The 11,498-nt window shown below is 38.8% G+C and overlaps 2 long non-coding RNA genes across 2 annotated transcripts; one reads left to right on the top strand and one right to left on the bottom strand.

Annotated features, from left to right (window-relative positions):
• Nucleotides 1–6,607: 6,607 nt before the first annotated feature.
• On the bottom strand, nucleotides 6,608–7,822 carry LOC121768338. The gene is made up of 3 exons (XR_006043353.1): nucleotides 7,771–7,822; nucleotides 7,604–7,674; nucleotides 6,608–6,667 (listed from the first exon to the last, which is right to left on the bottom strand). It is a non-coding gene; the product is annotated as an uncharacterized LOC121768338 (long non-coding RNA).
• Nucleotides 7,823–8,569: 747 nt separating this feature from the next.
• LOC121767756 lies at nucleotides 8,570–9,973 on the top strand. Its single transcript, XR_006043197.1, has 2 exons — nucleotides 8,570–9,327; nucleotides 9,503–9,973. It is a non-coding gene; the product is annotated as an uncharacterized LOC121767756 (long non-coding RNA).
• Nucleotides 9,974–11,498: the final 1,525 nt, after the last annotated feature.

Here is an 11,498-nt window from a genome sequence, read left to right on the forward strand (position 1 = left end):
CTGAAGTTCAATTTAGTTCCAAGCTCTTTCTGTAGACTTATCCAAAATCTTGAGGTGAATTTTGGGTCACTATCGGACGTAATAGTCACTGGGGCACCATGCAATCGGACTATCTCCTTTACGTAAATTTGAGCTTGCTTGTTGGACCCATAACTTATGAGAATCGGTATGAAGTGCGCACTCTTGGTAGGTCGATCTATAATTACCCAATTAGTGGTGTTTTCTCTCAGAGTCCTCGACAATCCCGTCATGAAATCCATGGCGATGTGCTCCCATTTCCACTCAGGGATCTCCAGTGATTGTAACTTCCCATACGGTCGTTGATGTAAAGCCTTCACTTGCTGGCAGACTAAACATCTCTCAACAAATGACGTTATATCCCTCTTCATACCATTCCATCAAAAGGACTTCTTCAGATCTTGATACATTTTCGTATTCCTAGGTTGGTGGTGTAAGGAGTGTCATGTGCTTCACTCATAACTTCTTTTTTGAGTTCCTCGTTATTCGGTATGCATAGTCTTCCTTCGAAAGTAAGGGCATTGTCACCTTCTTCGCTAAAATTCCCAGATTCGCCAGTTCGCACCTCTACACGAATCTCCTCTAATTTCGCATACATCCGTTGTGCTTCAATAATTCTCTACCTTAGATCAGGTTCAACAACTAAGGTGGCGATTCGGGCTTCCACTGTTCCAAGTGCCCCCACCACTTCCAAACGCATCTTGCTGAACTCGCGAATCAGGCTTTCCTCTTTGGTGAGAAAAGTAGCCAGTTGGGATCCGGCTCAAAGCATCTGCCACTACATTTGCTTTGCCGGGGTGGTAGTTGATGCCACAATCGTAGTCTTTCACCAACTCGAGTCATCTTCGTTGCCGCATGTTCAAATCTTTCTGCTCAAAGAAATACTTTAGGCTTTTGTGGTCCGTAAAGATCTCACATCGAACTCCGTAGAGATGATGTCTCCAAATCTTTAAGGCGTGTACTACCGCTGCTAACTCCAAGTCGTGGGTTGGATAGTTCAACTCGTGTGGCCTCAATTGTCGTGACGCGTAAGCAATCACTTTGCTGTTTTGCATCAACACACATCCAAGTCCCACCTTCGAAGCTTTAGTGTTTACCACGTAGTTCACTCCAGGCCCTGGCTCGGCTAGAATCGGTGCACTAGTTAGCTTCTCCTTCAACAATTAGAAACTTGCCTCACACTCCGGGGTCCAATTGACTTTTGCCCCCTTCTTGAGTTGTTGGGTCATGGGTCTCGCTATCTTGGAGAATACATCTATAAACCCTCGTTAGTATCCTGCCAAGCCTAGGAAACTCCGAATCTCGTTTGGTGTTTAAGGTGCTTTCCATTGCTGTACCGCCTTAACCTTGGCGGGGTCCATTCGAATTCCTTCTGCCGACACAATGTGACCAAGGAAGTTCACTTCCTTAAGCCAAAACTCACACTTGCTGAATTTGGCATATAGTTTCTCACTCCTCAATGGCTCCAAAGTGATTCGCAGGTGTTCCTCGTGTTCCTTCTCATCCTTCGAGTAGACGAGTACATCATCTATGAAGACCAAAATGAATTTATCCAAATATGGATGAAATACTCGATTCATTAAATCCATGAATACTGCAGGTGCATTCGTCAATCCAAACGACATTACCACAAACTCATAGTGACCATATCTTGTGCGAAAAGCAGTCTTCGGTATGTCCTCTCTTCGGACTCTCAATTGATGGTATCCGGACCTTAAGTCCATCTTTGAGAACACACCGACTCCTCGAAGTTGATCGAATAGGTCACCTATCCTCGGCAGTGGATATTAGTTCTTGAGGTCATTTTGTTCAACTCTCTATAGTCAATACACATTCTCATCGACCCATCTTTCTTCTTCACAAAAAGCACAGTCGCGCCCCACGGTGAAACACTGAGTCTAATGAAACCCAAGTCCATGAGTTCGTGAAGTTGTATCTTGAGTTCCTCCAACTCTTTAGGTGCAATTCGATATGGGGCCTTGAACACCGGTGTCGACCCTGGCTTTAGGTCGATTATGAACTCCAATTGTCGATCTGGCGGTGGGCCATGCAAAGCTTCAGGAAAAAAAAATGTCTGGAAATTCTCGTACCACGACAACATCCTCCACTTTCCTTTCTTCTTTTCCATCTCCTTGTAGATAGACCAGATAGGCAGGACGCCCTTTCCTCAACATCGTAGTGGCTTGGAATACGGAGATGATAGACGTTTTTCTGTTCATCGTGATTCCATGATACACGATTGGTTCCTTTCCAGGGGCTTGTAATGATATTTGTCTCTCCTTGCAACGAATAGTAGCAAAATTGGCAGTTAACCAATCCATTTCCAAGATTATATCGATATTCCACATTGCCATGACTTGTAGGTTGTGCGTGACTAGCTTAAGTTCTCCCATAAAAATTTTTACATTCGAGCATGTTTGAGAAATCTCTATTACCCCTCCCACTGGTGAGGTCACCATCATCTTATGCTCAGATTTATTAGCAGGCACACATAGTTCTGATATGAAAGGATGCGATGCGCCCGTATCAAACAATACAACAATAGATGTATCGAGGAGTTTGCCCATACTTGCCAAGTTTCCGTTTTCGTGACTCCCTTGTTCAGTCTTGGGTTGTTTAGAAATCAACGCATATGCTCTAAGGAGGGAAGTCTTGGGTGGTGAAGTTGTTGTTGTCGCGAAGGTTGATCACGATTCACCCTTGGTTCCGCTAGTGGTGCCCTCGGCTGCTGACGGAATCTTTGATTGTTCTGCCTTGACCCCATCCCCACATTCTTGCTCGGACACTCTTTAGGGAAGTGGCCATTTCCTCCACAATCAAAGCACTTAGTAGTGTTCTGCATTCTACACTCTCTGAAATGGTACTTGGAGCACACATTGCATTGTGGTGGTCTAGGTCGGAAGTCACCCCTCTAGTTAGAGAAATTTTGTCTGCCCCCATACTGTGGTCGGTTTTGGGTGGGCTGGTACCTCTTGTTTTCATAGTGGGTCCTATTCCCATCCCACTTTCTCTTCTCTCGAGAATAATGTGGTGGAGGCAGTGCCAGTGTAGTGTTTCACATCGCCCTCTCCTTGGGCATAGTTGCCTTAACATCTAGTGCGAGGGCCAACGCTTCTGCGTATGTAAGTCTCCCACGACTAGCTAATGCCATCTTTATCTCATGCCTTAGACCCTCACGGAACTTATCAGTTAGCTTCTCATCGGTGTTAACTTGTTCAGGTGCATACCGAGTCATATCGCAGAGTGCGGTCATATTCAGTCACCGACATAAGCCCTTGGGTTAAGTTGTAAAACTTAGCTGCATTTTCCTTTCAGTAGCCCTTTGGTACGTACTTGTTATATATCGCCTCCTTAAAGTTCTCCCAAGTCATTCTACCCACTTGATCTCGTGGCGTGGTCTTCATCTTGGTATCCCACCAGAAGTTAGCTGACCCAGTCAATTGGTAGGTCACACAAGTCATTCGTTCCGCATCGTTGCACATCAGAATCGTGAAAATACGCTCCAATTCACGTATCCAACTCTCAGCCCTTTTCCGGCTCTCCCATTCCATCGAAGACGGGAGGTTTTTGTTTTAAGAACATCATCACAATTTCTCGGTCTACTGGAGGCGGAGGAGGTGGTGGTGATGGTGCTTGCACGCGTTTCTCTTTTCGATTGTTTCCCATTTTAGTTGGCCACTTGTTGGATGATTTCCTCTCATCGACGACCTTCGTTCGTATAACATAATCTATCAGGGTGCTCGTATTTTCATTCCAATACTATCGTACAACGATGATCTTATGCGACGACCTTAATATTCCGACTCTCAGTTGTTATCCGTATATCCATTGATCAACCACTTACATAAATTCTGAGCCGCAAAACGTGATCATTTGATGTACACGGCTTCTCTAAGCTTTTTGTTTCTCAAGACCTAATATCTAGGTATGGCACAACGTTTGATTATTCTGCCATTTGCTGCAACTAAGCATAGATGCAAAAATATTCGACTCCTTGAGTTGTTGGTGTATCATTTGTATGTGTCTCTTGAAACTTATTCCTCATATGTGTTTGCAGAGATCGAGCCATTGTCCTTCTTGAGAGTCTTGTATCAAGAATTTAGAAATCTATTTAACAGTCTTACTTGGACCAGAACGGATTTCAACATGAGGAGTACTATTGAAATGGCCCTTGATTAGAATGGCTCCAAAAATGACTCAAGAGGAACAAGAATGAGTCACTACTTTCATTAAAAGGAAACAGTGATGCATCACTTGCAAATTGCAGGTCAATCAAAAGTTTTAAATGCACGAAAAGAATATCATTGTCAAGGAGCTTCATAGAAAGAAATTTTTGATAATCCAAGTAAGTACTGTCAATTAAATTCATCCATTCTAGCTACAAATGTGGCACTACGTCATTTCCCGAAGATAATAGAGGCGTTCTCGAAAACTCTAAATTCTAACTCAAGATTCTTGGTGTCGTTACAGCAATTAACTGTCCTTGAAGGTCACATCTTCATATTGTTTTTGGCACGCCCTAGCGGTCATTCACTTGGTAATAACCCTCTCGGCCTTAACGTGTCATAAGTGTTGTCATATTTGTAACGCGTCGTCGCATTAACATGTTATGCACGATTGCATTCACTTTATTTGATTGCAGGCACAATTTCTCGTCGTTGTAATGATACATCACCTAACATTTCTTCTTGTCTTGATCTCGTTAGAAACTTCCTTTCTTTTTGTTCTTATCATCCAGGGAAAACAATAGGCAGCTATAATAGTCCGTCTAGTTCGAAATATATGTTTTCGTTTGTCCCATCACTCAGGAAAGTGATATTGTAGTTATTAATTTACAACTATGTTCGAGCACGTTCAGCCTAGCATACTTCTTAGGCGCTCTATGTTTTACAGACATAGTTCATAGTCTCATACTTCAACATATATTCGATCGTTGCTTAATTCAAGCTTCATATGGATTCTACATTTGCAACAAAGTTCAAAATTTCACATTTCACTTTCATAATGATTTATACGATACCTCGTACTTCATCAATCATGAATTATCACATAAAACGTATTGCGCAGTCAAACATGTTTATCCATATAAACCATTTATCATTCCATAGCATTTCATCCAGCATATATTAAAATTTAAAATAGTAACTCAATCTATCCATCATCCATGGAATCACATTTCATAAATCATACAGTTCATGGACATCTGTATCACAATCACAAAATTGCAACTATGCACTCATCATGCTTTGTATTCACAGTTTCATACTCATGCAATTTCGACCACATAGGCATAAAAATGAATTTCCGCTCAAGTAATCAACATGTATGTCATTTAAGTTAAATTCGCAGTTCAAATTTGTAATAACAAGTCTCCGCCTCAAGCATGCGATTATATTCACACTTCAATATCCATAACATTCACCTTCAATCACATTCTCCCATAGTGTCTCACGTCTCGTATGACCACAATTTTTTCTAAAAGCCATAGCATTTACTTTAAATTTCCTATAGACCTCAAAATTGCCATTTTCACAAGGAACCATTTTTCCATCGAATTTCAAAGATTTCAGTAATTCATTTAAAAAGTCGCCAAAATATTCTTACCTCTTCTTTTGTGGTTGGGCGTGACGAGTTGTGGTGTTGAGCCTTCAACGTTTAACACTTTAGCCAATTAATACAAGGATAGATTTTGACTCCAAAAGACTCTTGGGTCCAGAGCGGAAAGAAACTGAGGCTCTGATACCAAACTGTCACGACCGCCCTTTAGGGTTAATAAATACGGGCGATCGTGATTAAAAGAACTTAATAAACAGACAAAGGAAACTAGGGTTTCAGTAAAGAGTTTGACCAATAATTAATATTTAATAAAAAGGGGCCAAGAGTTTGACATTATCCAAATAATTAGGTTCAAAGCTAAAAGATTGACGAGTAAAAACAATGTCTCAGCGGAAGCGTCCAAGAGAAAGAGTGACGTCATGTGTGGAGACACAACGACACTCGCAGTACACAACTAACCAAACCATGCTTCAATTTTAAATTGCTCAACACCACCAATTGCTCGTCGCCGCTCAACCTGCACATAGGGAAAACACATGCAGGGCTGAGTACTTAATATACTCAGTGGGCTTATTCCGAAAACATTTGATGAAAGTTATGTCATCCATACCACAGTGAACTCGAGTTTTACATTTAGAAAAGAAATAGCATCGAGTATCACAAAACAATTTCATAGACTGGCCAGTCAAAATAATCTCCCCACTTTCTCAACAATCATTCAATCACATCCTCTGTCCATAGTGCGATGAAAGTGTGGCCACACTATTCGCCCACGAGACCGGCCGACTAGCAAGGACGGCTCACGATCCCACCTGTGTACACTAGCCTGATAGGATTTGCGGCCCTACTCAGACCCGAATTCGTTTAACATAGCCCTATAGCCTAATGGAGCGAACTCACAAACTAGGCATCAGGCGACAATCTCATCATCAAAATAAACATGGCATGACATAACAATTTAAACCACCCTTATTCCACCATAATCATACTTTTGAAAGTGTAAAAGAGTTTAGCAAAAGAAAGCCCACCTCGACAGCTTAATTCTCAAGTACTTTCTTCCCCTTGGTATCACGATTCACTTGCGAGAATTCACCTTTAGAATTTTGATAATACATAAATCAACACACTTTTCAAATAAATAAAATGCATGCATCCTATGTCTCCAATTATTTTCTCGATCAAGATTATAAACTTTCTTAATTAGAAACTTAAGTACTTCGATTAACTCCGAGCGATCAAGCACCAACAAATCGCATAAAAGACAGGCATAAACCAATTAAATAAACCAACTAAATTAAATGGGGCAAAAGGGAGTAAGAAAAACGAACTAAAATACTCCATCGTACACGTACACATATACTCTTATCCCTTTCTACTTTAGTATAAAATACTAATGGTATTAGATGAATAAAACAATTTAGAAACACATATTCCCATTCAACACTATACGTGTACACGTATACTCTTCCACCACTATTTTAAAACCATCATCAATTATTAAAGTAATATATATATATATATATATATATACAAATTCCAATGCTTCTTCCCCTTTTTGACAAACACAAATACGGTCTCAAATTCAAACTTTGGAAAAACGTCTTCAACTAATAATAAAAAAATGTTTTACAGTAATGAAATCAACACTTCTTCTTTCCAGATCCGTCGTTCTCCCTTTCTCTCTCAATCCCCCTTTTCTTCTTCCCCAAATTTAAACTCAAGCAGAAACGAATGAAACAAAGATAAAACCCCAATTGACGGACACTCTCTTCTCGCGCCATCGTCTCCACGAGCAGCCGCTCCATCATCGTTTCCAGCGCTGCGACCAGAGTTGTCCGATGGTTTGGCATATCCGTTTCTATTCCCGAAACAGCCCCGATTTACCCCGAAGCTAAGTTCTTACTTGATTCCGATTCGTTAAATGTTCAATCTTTTATTCGGTTTTGTTTTTATTACCAGATTATTAGATTGGTTACGGAACTTATGAGATGCACATAATTAAGGCTATTGTAGAGGGGAATTGATGTACCTTTGGGGAGAAGAAATTGCCTAGCAGCAAAAGAAATTGGATTCACGGCAAGTTTTGCTTTTCCTCTCAAACTGTGATGCCAAGCAATTGTGTCACGAGTAAATAAATTGCGATTTTGTACTCGCCAGTTGCAAAAGCAAGAAGATTGAATGAGTTTGCAAGATTACCTTGAATAGAAGTTGAAAGAATAGGTCTTGGTTTCTTGCTGCAGATAACGATTAGAAGAGAAACTAATTGGGGAGTGTATAATATAGAGGGAGGGTATTAAAAGATATGGGAGAGATTTAGGAAGTGGGGAGGAAACGGTTTTAACGTGGGTTAAGGCGGTGGAATTCTAATTCTAATTCTTCTTCTTTTCTTTTTTTATTAATTTGAATTTGTTTGGTATTTATTTACAGATCACGGAGGAGAAAAGTCTCATCACGGAGGAGGAAAATCTCTGCAGAATCTTTAATTAAAAAATTTGGATTAATGCAGCTCGGTGACCAAGTCAACAGGGAGAAGATTTAGTTAAATTAGTTTAATTCGCGGTCCCTTTGTATTTTATTTAAACTGTGCAGCCACAATTTATTTAGCATGGACTGAGTTTTTATATCACTTATTCAATTTTTTCGATCCAACTCGCAGATTGAGGCCAATATATTTATTCCTCACGGAAAGGAATTATTTTAAATCCGCTCAGTAATTTATTTCACAAATCCCCAGTCTAGCCACAATTCCACTCAACAATTAATTCACGGACTTCGCAATATTAATAGCATTAAATGCAAGTACTTTAGGGTTTAAAAATTAGGTTTAGAAAAACGGGGCGTTACAGTCCTCGCTTCTGGTCCTAACCTATATAGTTCAATTCATATTTAACATGTTAATCAAGTCAATCCATATATAACTCATTCATAAAGTCAAAAGGAGATTAATTAACCATTAATTATTAACTACTCTAGTTTCAATTCCGTTGTGTTTAGATCGTGCATTTTGTGTTTGGAACCTGAGTTTGGATATTTCCACCGCCGATCCTTTATGAAATGGAGTTTTTAGTTCTTGCTGTGTTAGATCTGTGGATTTCAATTATGATGACCCTGATGCGTTTAGTTTCAGCTCTCTTTTTGTTTTCACGTTGGTAGTTTTGTGCTTTCAGCTAGTTGGGTGCATGAAAATAGAGTAGATTGTCTAGATCTGTCTTATTTACGTTGGATCTCATACGGATCTATGTTGAGTCTGTTTTATTTCATGTTACTGTTCAAATATGTTGTTTGATGTTCGCTTTTAGTTTCTTGGAGAAGAAGAAGATGGTAGTTAGTTAAACTGCATGTTTCTGTCACCTTTTCTAGTTTTCACATCTTTTTGGAGTGCGCGCATTTGTGTCAGTGGTCCCAACATGCTTTTTGCTTTTCGCTTTATCAGTCTAGTTGATCAGTTGGTTATTTACTTCCATCATATTCTTATTTAACTTGATAAGTTTAGTTTTATAAGTTGAGTCGTTTATTTTCTTAGGTAAATCTTAACCCCCAAAAGCGTGGCAGCAGCCAAAACCCCCCAAAATGTCTCAATCTCAATTCCATTCGCAACCATTCCTGTGCGATTCGACCCGTACTTCCCTCTACTAAGACGATAGTAGTGCGGGTTAAGGTCTTGAAAGGCATCCCAAATTTCAATCTGGAGCACAAACAGCCATCAGTAGCTGTGCTTAGCTTGAGCCATCCGTTCTTAGACTTGACCAAGCGGTATATGCTATACGTGTTTAATTTTGATTGTGTTTCAGAGGGTTATAAAGGATTAGCTTAAAAGGCAGGCTTTTCAAATGGCGTCGTTGCCGGGGATGGATGACGTTTTATGTGCTTGTGTTTGAGACACTAGTGTAAATAGTTTATTTACTTTGTTATTTCTTATTTCTTGTAGTTGCTGTACCTTGGCCCGAATCGTGGACGCTGGAACAATACCGGGAACTGGAGAGACTCCGAGGGAAATTGGAAGATAAGAACAGCATTCGTTCCCGTTGTCACCAGGTCCGGGTTGAACACAGGAGGTCCATCATTTTCTACCTCTGAAGGGGAGGAAGATATACCCCCATTTGTTACGCCGCTAAAGGCTAGATCCAATAGTTACTTTCTGCCCACTAAATTATTAACAAAAGTCCTAAACCATTAACAACATGTAAACATTTTTGGGTTGGTGTTTGTTTTTGATACCTAGAGGCTAGATCCCTGGTATAGATGTTTTTACTTTTTAACTTTTCTTTACTTTTGGTGTTGGTTTGGGTGAGTTTTGTTCTTGTGGTTTGTGAGGCTTATTTCTCTTTGTTTACCTAGCTTGAGCATTTTTCTTTTCATCAAAAATAAAATAAAATTAAGAACAGCTATTGAAATTTGATCAATATCTTATTTTAATGCAAATAAAATGTCAACCATCACATTGCATCCTTTTAGGAGTTGTCAATTGGCGGCGCATGCCCAGGCCTTTCTAGACTCAGGCCCATGACTAAAGTAGGCTAGATTGGGCTGCATTTTCTTTCTATAAGTTTAGACTCAACCTAGCTCAAGCTAGGTTGGGTAAGCCATAAATTAAATTATTGTTTTATCAGTTTTTTTTAAATGTATTTTTGAATGTTTTTTTAATAAATTGTAGTACTCTAAATTAAAAAAAAATTATGTGAGAATTAAATCATCTATATTCCTATAATTTTCTAATTTTAATTGTATTTCGTATATATTTATTAGATAATTTTTTAATCACGTTAAATATTACTCCATTTCGTCCCATAAGAATAGACACTTTTGGTACGACATAGGTTGATGCAAAATTGGTAAAATATGAGAAACATTGAGAGAGAAAGTGATGGAACAATAAAGTCACCAAATATAGAAGTGGACTATTTATATGAGATAGATGGAACATTAATATGTATATTCAAATTTATCTTCCTATAATTATTTGAAAAAAAAATCAATTGCAAAGAGATTTTGAATAATATATAAATAATTTGAGTGAATAAAATTTAAAAAATATTAAAATTAAAGTACAAATAATTAAAATAGTAGTATTAGTAGTAGTAGTAGTAGTAGTAGTATAGAGTTAGTTGTTGTGGGTAATATTTGAGTCTGTATTGGATTGGATTAGGTTAGTTTGGTCCGTACTATGTTACCAAGTATTCATGCTTACCCATCCCTACTAAATGAGCTTTTTAATGAATAATTAAACCGCCAACTGTTTGGTTTCCAAGATAAAATAATAACAAAATATAACCTAGGACTGAGTTGTGAGATTATTTTAGTCGTAGGGATTAGCTATGACTAATTATCTCATGATCCATCTAGGATTGAGTTGTGGGGTTGAATCTCATGAACCAAACACACTACAAATTTAATCTCGGATACAATCTTGCAAACCGAACAGAGCATAACCACAACCAAGATCTATAAATAGCCCTATAAAATGGAAACTATACCATAACCAAAACCAAGCTGATTTGAGTTTTCCTACAAGAAGAGAGCTACCTAGGTTTTTATTCATAAAATTGAGTTGTGTAAGCATGAAGCTCCCTTTGATTGATTTGAGCAACCTAGGAGAAAATGATTCTCCAAGGTGGGAATCAACCAAAACCCAAATTCGAGAAGCCCTTCAAGAATATGAGTGTTTTGAAGCTACATTCAATAACATTATTCCTCTTGAGTTGAGGAAATAATGTTATTGAATGTAGCTTCAAAACACCCATGTGCGCCGCCAATCGACAACTCCTAAAAGGATGTAATGTGATGGTTGACATTTTAGTTGCATTAAAATAAGATATTGATCAAATTTCAATAGTTGTTCTTATTTAATTTTTGATAAAAAGAAAAATCTATGATTTGAACGGTGGAGTCTTTGCTTGCTGTATTAGAGGCTGGATAACTGATCA

Source organism: Salvia splendens, chromosome 15, assembly GCF_004379255.2.
Source record: "Salvia splendens isolate huo1 chromosome 15, SspV2, whole genome shotgun sequence".
Taxonomy (NCBI): Eukaryota; Viridiplantae; Streptophyta; class Magnoliopsida; order Lamiales; family Lamiaceae; genus Salvia; species Salvia splendens.